Here is a 12,181-nt window from a genome sequence, read left to right on the forward strand (position 1 = left end):
TGTAGAAGAGATCTTGTATAGATCTTCAAGCAACCAAAATATACAGTTTGGTTGTGTGTATGTATGTTTGTCTAAGGTTTTCCCAAATGAGGGATAGGGTACACTAAGATATATATATATATATATATATACACACACACACACTTAGAGTTTTAGTTAGTGGGCTTTGGGCTTGGGCCCAAGGCCCACAAACCCAACCCCCGAGTTTCAGTGACCCGTAATTTCTACGAGACCCGATATCGCGACCCAAACTCCATAAGTGTTGAAAGAATAAAATTTTAAAATTAAAAGTCGTATAATAGTGGCGTTTGTCGGGTGACGCGTTCGTTGTCGATTACGTTAATAATCGCGAAAAGTTACATCATTGCCGTCTTTAATCCGTTTTTCGATCCGGTTTCGACTGTAGCTACTAAAATTTTATTATGGAGCTAAATATAGCGTAAAATGTAAGTTCTGAAGGTGACAGGCGTCTCCATCGCTTCCGTTTTGTTGCCGATGCGTTTCCTACCATCGCGTTTTTAGTTCACGGTTGCATTTGTGTCGTACGGAAACGCAATAAATTCACAAAATTAATTTCATAAGCATAAAATTTTCGTGTAACATTCATACTTGTCGGCGTTGTCAGTATTTTGTACGGTATCAGTTTGTTGTCGTGTGATGTTCCGCAGATTCCACGCGAATCTTCATACGCGTACTTGTAAAGTCGGATAAACGTTCCTAGGCACTCCAAAGGCCTAATTAAGTTAATTTGTGCTGTAAACACTATTTATTATCGTGTTAATCACGTAATTAAGAGCCGTAAATCACCGGTTGTCACATGGACCGTTAATGATTAATCAAAAAGTCAAAGTATAATTACGATATCTTTGACTTTCGGTCCTTAAACTAAATAAAACTTAAGAACAGAATCTAAGAACATTTACAATGGTCCTTAGCACGAAAATTTAACTTGAGAGAGCTTCCTTAGAGACCAGGATGCTCCAGAGAAGAGTTGAGAGTGAAAATTGAAGTGTGCAAGAACAAATGAACAAAATAAGCTCCTTTAAATAGAAGTTAGAGAGCTTCTAGGATCATTCCAGCTGCGATTAGGAGTTATCAGATGATTCCAGGTGTCCCTACGGTAGTAAAAACCACTAACACAGTCCCTGGTATTGAAAACATGCATGCGAAGGCAGTGGAAGAGCTGCAACATGCAGCTGTCCAGAGAACCGTCGCTGGCAGTTTTCTCGCGGCCCGCGTAGACATCAGAGGGGGCTTACGCACCCCGCGACAACCCCTGATTCTGGTTAAAACTTTTCAAACTTCGCATTTTCAGTCCTTGATTCTTATTAAGTTCAAATAACTTTCATTTATTGCACTATTAACCCCCATAGTTAACTTTTATGTGTCTTGGGTCATAAAATAAACATCGTTAAGCTTTTGATCAGTTGCGAGATGTAACGCCCCAAAAACCCAAATGTTAAAATTTCAAGAATGATTTATTTTACATGGTGTGATATTGAGGTAACTAAGTTAGTGAACTTGGTTTTAAATACAATTTAATATGTGAAATGAAATAAATGACAAGTTTTAAAAGATTAAGGGGTTAAAAGGGAAAAGTGTTAAATAAAACACTTGACAAAAAAATAAGTTAGTGTTTGGGGTTCTGGGCGTGCGATCGAGAGCAGGAACCAAGGGTAGAGCCAAAACCCTAATGACCAAAATTCATCAAATTGAAAAGGAGATCAAGGGCAAATCGAATGCATGGGTTTAGATACTCTTTAATCTAAGTGTATTGATCATAAGGTGAGTTCAATTTCATGGTTTGATGCTTTTTGTTAATTGGGTTTTGATTAATCCGTGAAGATTGTATGAATTTGAGTCTGTATGTGGGTTAATATCATTATGTAGAATGTGAATTATCTTTGAATTTGGTTATAGCAAAGGATTGAAGTAAAACCCACTTGTGTTAGTCACATGATAAGATTCTAGCAATTCTTAGATGCTAAAACTTATGAGAAATTGAAGGATGAATGTATAAGTATTAGAGTTTTGGTAGATGTTCTTGATGTAGGCTAAGAAGCTAAGTGAAATCGGTTGAATTGGTCAAGTGTGGTGTGAATGAGTAGGTTATGCATAAAGCACATGTACATAGTGCTTAAAATATTGTCTGCACACCAAGTGTTCGCTTAAATGCTTGAATGGTTAATTTTATAAATTTTGAATGAATTAGGAAGTCTTGCATTGTATTTGGAAAATGTAAAGTTAATAAATTGTGAAATGTGTTATGGAAAGCGAATGATGCGTGAATGTAATTGATATGTAAATTAATGGCGTAATCTAAAATGAGAGCGGATTATGTATAGGATTGTAATTAGAAGGTAAAAGTTCGTATGCAAGAACTTATGTGTTATGAACTAACTAATTTATGTGCCGTATATGGTAGTAATGAAGTATGATGATACATATCCCATATTTGCGCTAATAAACTAAAGAAAGTCAAATATTGCATGATTTGAAAGCCGAACGAATGAATGTATGTAAGCTAACCGTGTTATGAATGTGATGACGTGTACGGATAGGAGTCATGTCAACATGAGCACAAATAAGGAAGTGCCATGGGTAGAAGGTAAACACGGAAGCTAAGTGCAAATTCGGACGCACGAGGTAAGTAATTTCCCGGACTCCCTCTTTAGTAGTAAAGAGATTAGTTGCATGATAAATGTTAGAAGTTGTGCTGAAACGTGAAATTGATGATGATATCAAGTATTAGTATTAAGTGAGTGATTTTTCGGAATCACTTCTTAGTTTATTAAAGTAAGGTTATGTGCTAGTTATTTAAGTATGGGTTTGGAGTTTAGGAAGGTTTGAGTATGTAGAAGTGAAGGTTTCCGCTAAGTCGACCAAACGGGTCAAAATAAGAGTTAACTCATTACGGTATGATTTGCATTAGTTATGACGAAGGTATTATAACCGGGTCATGGATATAATTTCTTACAAGTGCGCTAACCGAGAAACGGGGACATGGGTTAATGGTCAAAAGGCTTAGTCTTGAGTTTAAACAAAAGAGTTGTTTGATAAAAACATGAATGGGTCGAATAATTCGTAAATTATATTAAGCCGAAAGCATATAAGTTAAGAACTTCCTTAGTTCGGATGTTAGATTTTGAGTCCACTTGATAGAGGACCAAAATATGATCATGTAGGAAGAAACAGGAGGTTAAACGGGTGAACGGTTTGAAAGTTACGGCCGTTTTCGTAAAAAGGACAAAGTTGGAAAAGCTGCAGAGCAGCCAAATCGTAAGCTACGGCTCAGCTGTAGGCTACAGAACGTAGCTGCTGTTTGGATCAGAACAGCCAAATCGTAAGCTACGGCTCAGCTGTAGGCTACGAAACGTAGCTGCTGTTTGGACCAGAACAACTGAATTGTAAGCTACGGCTGAGCCGTAGCTTACGACGGCCAGCTTTTGCAAAATGTTGATTGTTTTGTTATTTGGCCTTCGGGCAAAAATAGATACGTTATTAACTCCCCATAACTAACGTTTTTGGATTATAAACGTGTCTGGGAGCGAGTAAGTATGTATGTTAATATGTATAACACCTATTTTATGAGAGTTATGAATATGACATGTTAGTATAAGTTTATGTGTATAAGAGAAATAAACAAGTACTCGTAGGCATGTATGCGTGTATGAATGAAGCATGTATATAGGTGTATATTATTGCGTAAACGTAGGTATGAAGGTGAGTATGTATGAATGCAAGATGCTATGAATGTAAGATGCTATGTATGTATGTAGGAATGGTTTCAAGATGTCTGGGTATTGACGATTACTAATGATGTGCTTTGAGTTTGGAATGAAATGCAGGTATGAAATCGTCGGGTTCATGACGAATTGAAGCCGGACTTGGATTAAGAGTATTTAAGAGAATGCTTGGATAATTCCATGCTTACATTATGGAATGCTATGCGAATTTCAATTATATAGTATAATGTTGTATGGTGAGATAATGACTAATGGTTAAGTTGTATATGATGTCCACAAGTATCACACGGATTTCCTCTACCACTAACGAAGATAAGCGGGCGTAGATCAAGTCAAAGAACAAGGATTGTACGGATAGGACGGCCACCTAGCTTGAATTATGTAACGCGCCTTGAAGTATTAATTTAAGTATGAACGTTGTTAATTCTTTCTAGTAAAAGTTTGCCATTTTTGTAACTAAGCCTTTTCGTAAGTAATGTCGTTAATAAAGAAAGAAATTTTTAAGCTCATATTTCCGCTGCGTCGTTTTTAAGATATTATGTGTTTAAGGGTGTTACAAGTTGGTATCAGAGCCCTGGTTTGAGAGAAATCAAGTATGAGGAGGTAAATACTTGAACTCAAACCTGTGTGCTCTTTGACAAGGAACCCGTACAATCCAAGACTCGATCAAGATCTAAAGGTAGTAGCGAATGTAAGTATGTATTTAAGTATGTATATGAAGAAAACTAACAGTATGTTATGTCTAAGGTAAGCGTAGTTGTTTGGAGAGGATGATCCGCAAATGCGGTATAGGATCGACACCAAGGCATGTAATAAGACTAAATGATCCCAGGTACGTAGACTCAATATGTGGGTACATGTAATGGTACAACTTATCAAGGGAAGGAAAATTTTAAATGAAAGATAATAATGGTATGGTAAAGAAGTTTTGAAAATGTTACACATGCCGAAGCCTAATTCTTCGGACATAAGGTGATGGTTACTCGAAGACACGAAACTAGTATGTGGATTGCGTACCTGGCCAGTATGAAAGAAACATATGATGTTCGTGAGACCGTGGTAATTGTTGCAGGTATGTCCGGAAGAATTGGGTACTAGGTGGACGTGTAGGTGAAAAGAGTAGTAGGACTCTCAAGAAATTGAGAGTACTAAATACGAAAGAAAGTATGAATGATATGTTAGAATCCGCGAGACGGATTCGAGACATAGAAGGAATGAAGGATATGAATGATATGTTAGAATCCGCGAGACGGATTCAAAACATAGAAGGAATGAAGGATATAAATGATATGTTAGAATCCGCCAGACGGATTCGAAACATGGAAGGAATGAAGGATACGAATGATATGTTAGAATCCGCGAGACGGATTCAAAACATAGAAGAGACGAAAAGTATGATATGTTTGTTTCCGCGAGACGGATTCAAAACCTAGAAAAGAATGAAAAGTAGAATGAAAAGTTTGAATCCGTAAGAAATTATGGATCAAACAAGTAAGAACGAATGATAAGAATGAAAAGTCCGAATTCGTAAGTAAGTACGAACTAGACAAGTAAATTTTCTTTAAAGCTGATATTATCCAAGTTATGTTTTAAACTTCTATATATGTATATATATATATATATATGTATGCAAATACGTGTATGCGAGAAATGGTTGGGAGGACAAATGAGTCATACGGGTCAATTGGTGATTTCCATTTGAACCCGGTATTTAATGTTTTGATTTGTCAAGTTTTATACTTATAGGTGAGCATAATGTATGGGTATGTAATGTCACAAGTTGGAAAGAAATAACCATCGCAACGTATGGATAACGAGTCAATGGATTTGACTCGCGACAGGTATGTATAAAAGACTATACTTTTAACAGGAGCTTATGGCTCGACTAGAGAGGGACGTGTCAGAAAAGAATAACTGATACATATATGTAAGGATGTATTTACAAATTAAATTCCTGAAAGGTTAAACTGCAAAAGTTGACAAAGTAACAAATAAAATGAAAAGATTGTATGTAAGAAATGGAATGTGTGATATGTTTTAAGCATGTACGTAAGAAATTTGCGAAAAAGTCATAGGTGAACCAACACCATGTAGAATGCAGTTATGAAAAGTTATGTTCTAACCGTTAATTTTATAGATAAGAATGATGAAATTCTTAGTAAGAGGATAGTAATAAAGCTGAAGGAAGGATGCTCACGAATGGGAGCATATTACACGAATGAATGAGACCAATTATGGTACGAAAGGTACCTATAAAGAAGCGGATAATCCGGCTTACGGATCACTGACCTATGTAATGAAGACGAGGTTAGTAAAATGTTTAGTTCTTAATTAATAAGTAAGAATCTATAAATTTATTTGTACGTATGAACGAATTGAATGGTAGGATAATTATGGTATGATATGAAACAATCGACTCGTAACGATCAACATAAGAAAGTATTTATGTCATTAAGAGGATGATCTAAAGGCCTTGAATGAAAATCTGTACGATGCTCTTGCACAATATACCCGGTTAGCATAACAAGTAGTATATGCACAGAGCTAATAATAAAGTGTTGTGAATGATTAAATTTGAGGCTAGACTTAAAATTGTAAAGTAGTTCAAGAAACGGTACCAACCGTAGGATGATGCTTTATCCTTGTATTAAGTACGAAAAAAAATTATGAGGAGGATAGCTTTGTTTTTAGTACTACTAGGTCATCTAATGTTTAAAGTATGCATGTGATGATACAATGGCCCCTCATATGAGTACAAGAATGATTAGGAGGCATGTTAGAAATCGAATTTTGGGACTTATTTTTTATGATGATCAAAGGAAACATCATAGATGATATAGGAATAGAATGAAATGAATTGAAATATTTCAAATAAGTAGAAACATAAGTGTATTATGTTTTATTAGAAGCAACGAAACAAGTCGTAAAACTTAGGTTGTGCAACCGATAGAATGGTGAAAGAACCGTTAGTAATGAAGTGTGCTAGGAACTAGCACTATAAAGTGTAATGACACTAATAAGGACCCGAGATAAATTTTCGATCACTTACGTGTATGTTAAAGTAAATTACTTAATTCAAGAAGGTAGGAACAATGCGTACAATTATGTTGTTTGTGAATGAAATCTTTAGCCAATATCCCGAATGTATGCGTATTTTACTATGCCCTTCGAATGAGTACAGTGAAATGGTCGGAGAGCAAATGTGAGAGGTTTCGGGGACGAAACCTTCTTTAAGGGGGGTAGACTTGTAACGCCCCAAAAACCCAAATGTTAAAATTTTAAGAATGATTTATTTTACATGGTGTGATATTGAGGTAACTAAGTTAGTGAACTTGGTTTTAAATACAAGTTAATATGTGAAATGAAATAAATGACAAGTTTTAAAAGATTAAGGGGTTAAAAGGGAAAAGTGTTAAATAAAACACTTGACAAAAAAATAAGTCAGTGTTTGGGGTTCTGGGCGTGCGATCGAGAGCAGGAACCAAGGGAAGAGCCAAAACCCTAATGACCAAAAATCATCAAATTGAAAAGGAGATCAAGGGCAAATCGAATGCATGGGTTTAGATACTCTTTAATCTAAGTGTATTGATCATAAGGTGAGTTCAATTTCATGGTTTGATGCTTTTTGTTAATTGGGTTTTGATTAATCCGTGAAGATTGTATGAATTTGAGTCTGTATGTGGGTTAATATCATTATGTAGAATGTGAATTATCTTTGAATTTGGTTATAGCAAAGGATTGAAGTAAAACCCACTTGTGTTAGTCACATGATAAGATTTTAGCAATTCTTAGATGCTAAAACTTATGAGAAATTGAAGGATGAATGTATAAGTATTAGAGTTTTGGTAGATGTTCTTGATGTAGGCTAAGAAGCTAAGTGAAATCGGTTGAATTGATCAAGTGTGGTGTGAATGAGTAGGTTATGCATAAAGCACATGTACATAGTGCTTAAAATATTGTCTGCACACCAAGTGTTCGCTTAAATGCTTGAATGGTTAATTTTATAAATTTTGAATGAATTAGGAAGTCTTGCATTGTATTTGGAAAATGTAAAGTTAATAAATTGTGAAATGTGTTATGGAAAGCGAATGATGCGTGAATGTAATTGATATGTAAATTAATGGCGTAATCTAAAATGAGAGCGGATTATGTATAGGATTGTAATTAGAAGGTAAAAGTTCGTATGCAAGAACTTATGTGTTATGAACTAACTAATTTATGTGCCGTATATGGTAGTAATGAAGTATGATGATACATATCCCATATTTGCGCTAATAAACTAAAGAAAGTCAAATATTGCATGATTTGAAAGCCGAACGAATGAATGTATGTAAGCTAACCGTGTTATGAATGTGATGACGTGTACGGATAGGAGTCATGTCAACATGAGCACAAATAAGGAAGTGCCACGGATAGAAGGTAAACACGGAAGCTAAGTGCAAATTCGGACGCACGAGGTAAGTAATTTCCCGGACTCCCTCTTTAGTAGTAAAGAGATTAGTTGCATGATAAATGTTAGAAGTTGTGTTGAAACGTGAAATTGATGATGATATCAAGTATTAGTATTAAGTGAGTGATTTTCCGGAATCACTTCTTAGTTTATTAAAGTAAGGTTATGTGCTAGTTATTTAAGTATGGGTTTGGAGTTTAGGAAGGTTTGAGTATGTAGAAGTGAAGGTTTCCGCTAAGTCGACCAAACGGGTCAAAATAAGAGTTAACTCATTACGGTATGATTTGCATTAGTTATGACGAAGGTATTATAATCGGGTCATGGATATAATTTCTTACAAGTGCGCTAACCGAGAAACGGGGACATGGGTTAATGGTCAAAAGGCTTAGTCTTGAGTTTAAACAAAAGAGTTGTTTGATAAAAACATGAATGGGTCGAATAATTCGTAAATGATATTATGCCGAAAGCATATAAGTTAAGAACTTCCTTAGTTCGGATGTTAGATTTTGAGTCCACTTGATATAGGACCAAAATATGATCATGTAGGAAGTAACGGGAGGTTAAACGGGTGAACGGTTTGAAAGTTACGGCCGTTTTCGTAAAAAGGACAAAGTTGGAAAAGCTGCAGAGCAGCCAACTCGTAAGCTACGGCTCAGCTGTAGGCTACAGAACGTAGCTGCTGTTTGGATCAGAACAGCCAAATCGTAAGCTACGGCTCAGTTGTAGGCTACGAAACGTAGCTGCTGTTTGGACCAGAACAACTGAATTGTAAGCTACGGCTGAGCCGTAGCTTACGACGGGCAGCTTTTGCAAAATGTTGATTGTTTTGTTATTTGGCCTTCGGGCATAAATAGATACGTTATAAACTCCCCATAACTAACCTTTTTGGATTATAAACGTGTCTGGGAGCGAGTAAGTATGTATGTTAATATGTATAACACCTATTTTATGAGAGTTATGAATATGACATGTTAGTGTAAGTTTATGTGCATAAGAGAAATAAACAAGTACTCGTAGGCATGTATGCGTGTATGAATGAAGCATGTATATAGGTGTATATTATTGCATAAACGTAGGTATGAAGGTAAGTATGTATGAATGCAAGATGCTATGAATGTAAGATGCTATGTATGTATGTAGGAATGGTTTCAAGATGTCTGGCTATTGACGATTACTAATGATGTGCTTTGAGTTTGGAATGAAATGCAGGTATGAAATCGTCGGGTTCATGAGGAATTGAAGCCGGACTTGGATTAAGAGTATTTAAGAGAATGCTTGGATAATTCCATGCTTACATTATGGAATGCTATGCGAATTTCAATTATATAGTATAATGTTGTATAGTGAGATAATGACTAATGGTTAAGTCGTATATGATGTCCACAGGTATCACACGGATTTCCTCTACCACTAACGAAGATAAGCGGGCGTAGATCGAGTCAAAGAACAAGGATTGTACGGATAGGACGGCCACCTAGCTTGAATTATGTAACGCGCCTTGAAGTATTAATTTAAGTATGAACGTTGTTAATTCTTTCTAGTAAAAGTTTGCCATTTTTGTAACTAAGCCTTTTCGTAAGTAATGTCGTTAATAAAGAAAGAATTTTTTAAGCTCATATTTCCGCTGCGTCGTTTTTAAGATATTATGTGTTTAAGGGTGTTACACGAGATCACCCGAAATGTACAAGTTTCTCTTGTTGACGCATTTAATCCCTATTTCTTGGAATTTACAACTTAATCATTTATTTTCATCAAAACTCCATGAATTCATTACCCAGTATACCTGAGAGTATAATGAAGTATTACAAAGCCTCGAGATCGTTAAAAGGTCACTCAGAGGTAAGAATTAACATGTTGACACGTTTAACCCTTGTGCTTTGTAAACTTTTGATTTTAAGCACAAACGGCTTCCTGTGTCCGATAATTTATTCACTAAAGATTACGATCATCGTGTGAAGTCAATCAGAGGCACAAGTTTGGCATGTTGATGCTTTTAGTCCTTCCACATACATCTTTTCACTATTTGTCAACTTTAGTCCCTCAAGTTAACTTTTTACATGATTAGGGTTTATGACACGTGTCATCACTATATTGGACATGATTTTGTGAGGTGTTACATTTGTAATCATGATTGCGTTGAAACTTTGGTTTGACATATAGCTTACACCCGTTCAACATATTAGAAACTTGTATACATTTATCATATTGGATATGAGCACAGTTAAAACATTTTTATATTATGCTATGTATTCAAACTAGTATACTCGCCAACATATTTGTTGAACTTTATTTTAATACATGTTGCAGGTTGAAAGATGATGCTATTGAAGAAAAAAGTTTAGGGTAGACTTAGAAACACACCTTAGTAATAAACATTGTTGAATTTTGTTTCATGTTTGATACAGTTTGATCATGTTTGGTTTTGTTTGAACATTGTATGACATTTAGCAATTTACGAAATTTGGATTATTAACTATTGCCACAATTTAGCGTTATGAAACTTTGAGCGATTTGTTATCATCTCACTTCGATGTTTCCACCATCGGTTGGGGTATGACAATTTCCATAGAATGGAACCCAGATACGCTCCATGAAGTAATGGATGCCATCGTTTTTGAGTTCGAGTTGCTTTTCCATGCCTCACATGGACTCTACTATCAGGTTCTCCTCCTTTAGTGCTTCAACTTGGATGGTATTTCCAATCTGTTCTGGAAGGTTCGAATGAATGGTAAGTTGATGCGCACGGATACGCTTAGGTTTGGTTTCTTTTCAGCTGAGAGCATCGGCTACAACCTTTGCCTGCCTGGATGGTATTTGATCGTGCACTCATAATCGTTAAGGAGTTCGACCCATCGGCGTTGTCGCATGTTTAACTCCTTCTGATCCAGTTATGCTAGAGACTCTTGTGATCGGTGTAAATCGTACATTTGGTACTGTACAAGTAATGTCTCCATATCTTGAGTGCGAATACTACGACTCCCAGTTCTAAGTCGTGGGTAGTGTAGTTCTTTTCATGAACCTTGAGTTGGCGTGATTGATACGTGGTTGAAAACCGGTGATCGTTTATGCTTAAGTTGATGTTTTTACGTAGCTTTTAATCTTGAATAGCCTACTTTTAATGGGATTTGTGTTTTACAGGTCTAATAGATTTTAAGGAGCTAATCGAGAGCTAAACGGAGCACCGGGATGCGAATCAGGACAACCGGGGATGTGAAATGAACAAAACTGGGTTAACCATGAAGATTGGATGTGTTTTGGGGGGATGTTAATGGATCTAAAATGAAGATATTGGAAGATGGCATGATAGAGGGCTGAATTTCGAGTACGTGGGCGAAAAAGGTGAGTAAAACGGAGCTATAACGAAGAAGTTATGAAGAAAACAGTTTTCGCAGGAAACCAGCAAAACCAGGAGGCGTCGGCGACGCATGGGGGGGCGTCGGCGACGCCCTCCAGAACTCTTCGTCGGCAAAAAATGTTCGTAGACAGTGGATTAGCGCGTCCGACGAATGTGGAATATCCAGGGGCCGTCGGGGACGCCCTAAATGGCATCGGCGACGCCCTATAGTTTCTGCTATCGCGAAATTTGAGTTTCTTGGTTGTTAGGACGAATTAAAACCATCTTTGACCAATTTTTCAGGGGTTACGAGTTGTGAATGATAAAAACACCATGAGGGATCATCTAAACATCATCTAACCCATTCCAAAACATCTAATGCATCACTTAATTCAACCCTAACCTTTACCTCTAACCTAAAACCTAACCGTTTTCCATCATCTCTAACCTAATCGATTCCACCATCATCTTCATCCTTCCACCTTCACCTTCAAAGCCTAACCTCCATAATTCCTCCAAGACTCAAAGATCATGGTGTGGTGCTTGTGTTCGTCGTTCGGCGATCGCATACATTCAACCATGAACGACTAGTCTCTTCGGGTTCACCCTGGTGTAGATTTTTGTAAGATTTTCTAGGGTTTATGCATTTGT

At 36.5% G+C, this 12,181-nt stretch overlaps 1 long non-coding RNA gene across 4 annotated transcripts; it reads left to right on the plus strand.

Annotated features, from left to right (window-relative positions):
* Positions 1 to 1,633: 1,633 nt before the first annotated feature.
* Positions 1,634 to 9,812, plus strand: LOC110917249. Of its 4 annotated transcripts, XR_004872733.1 has the most exons (4): positions 1,634 to 1,785; positions 2,562 to 7,342; positions 8,119 to 8,203; positions 9,406 to 9,812. It is a non-coding gene; the product is annotated as an uncharacterized LOC110917249 (long non-coding RNA). The 4 variants fall into 4 exon arrangements; XR_004872732.1 differs by having other exon boundaries at positions 8,119 to 9,812; XR_002580439.2 differs by having other exon boundaries at positions 2,562 to 2,646; positions 3,849 to 9,812.
* The last annotated feature ends 2,369 nt before the right edge of the window (positions 9,813 to 12,181 follow it).

The sequence above is a fragment of the Helianthus annuus genome, chromosome 2 (assembly GCF_002127325.2).
Source record: "Helianthus annuus cultivar XRQ/B chromosome 2, HanXRQr2.0-SUNRISE, whole genome shotgun sequence".
Classification (NCBI taxonomy): Eukaryota; Viridiplantae; Streptophyta; class Magnoliopsida; order Asterales; family Asteraceae; genus Helianthus; species Helianthus annuus.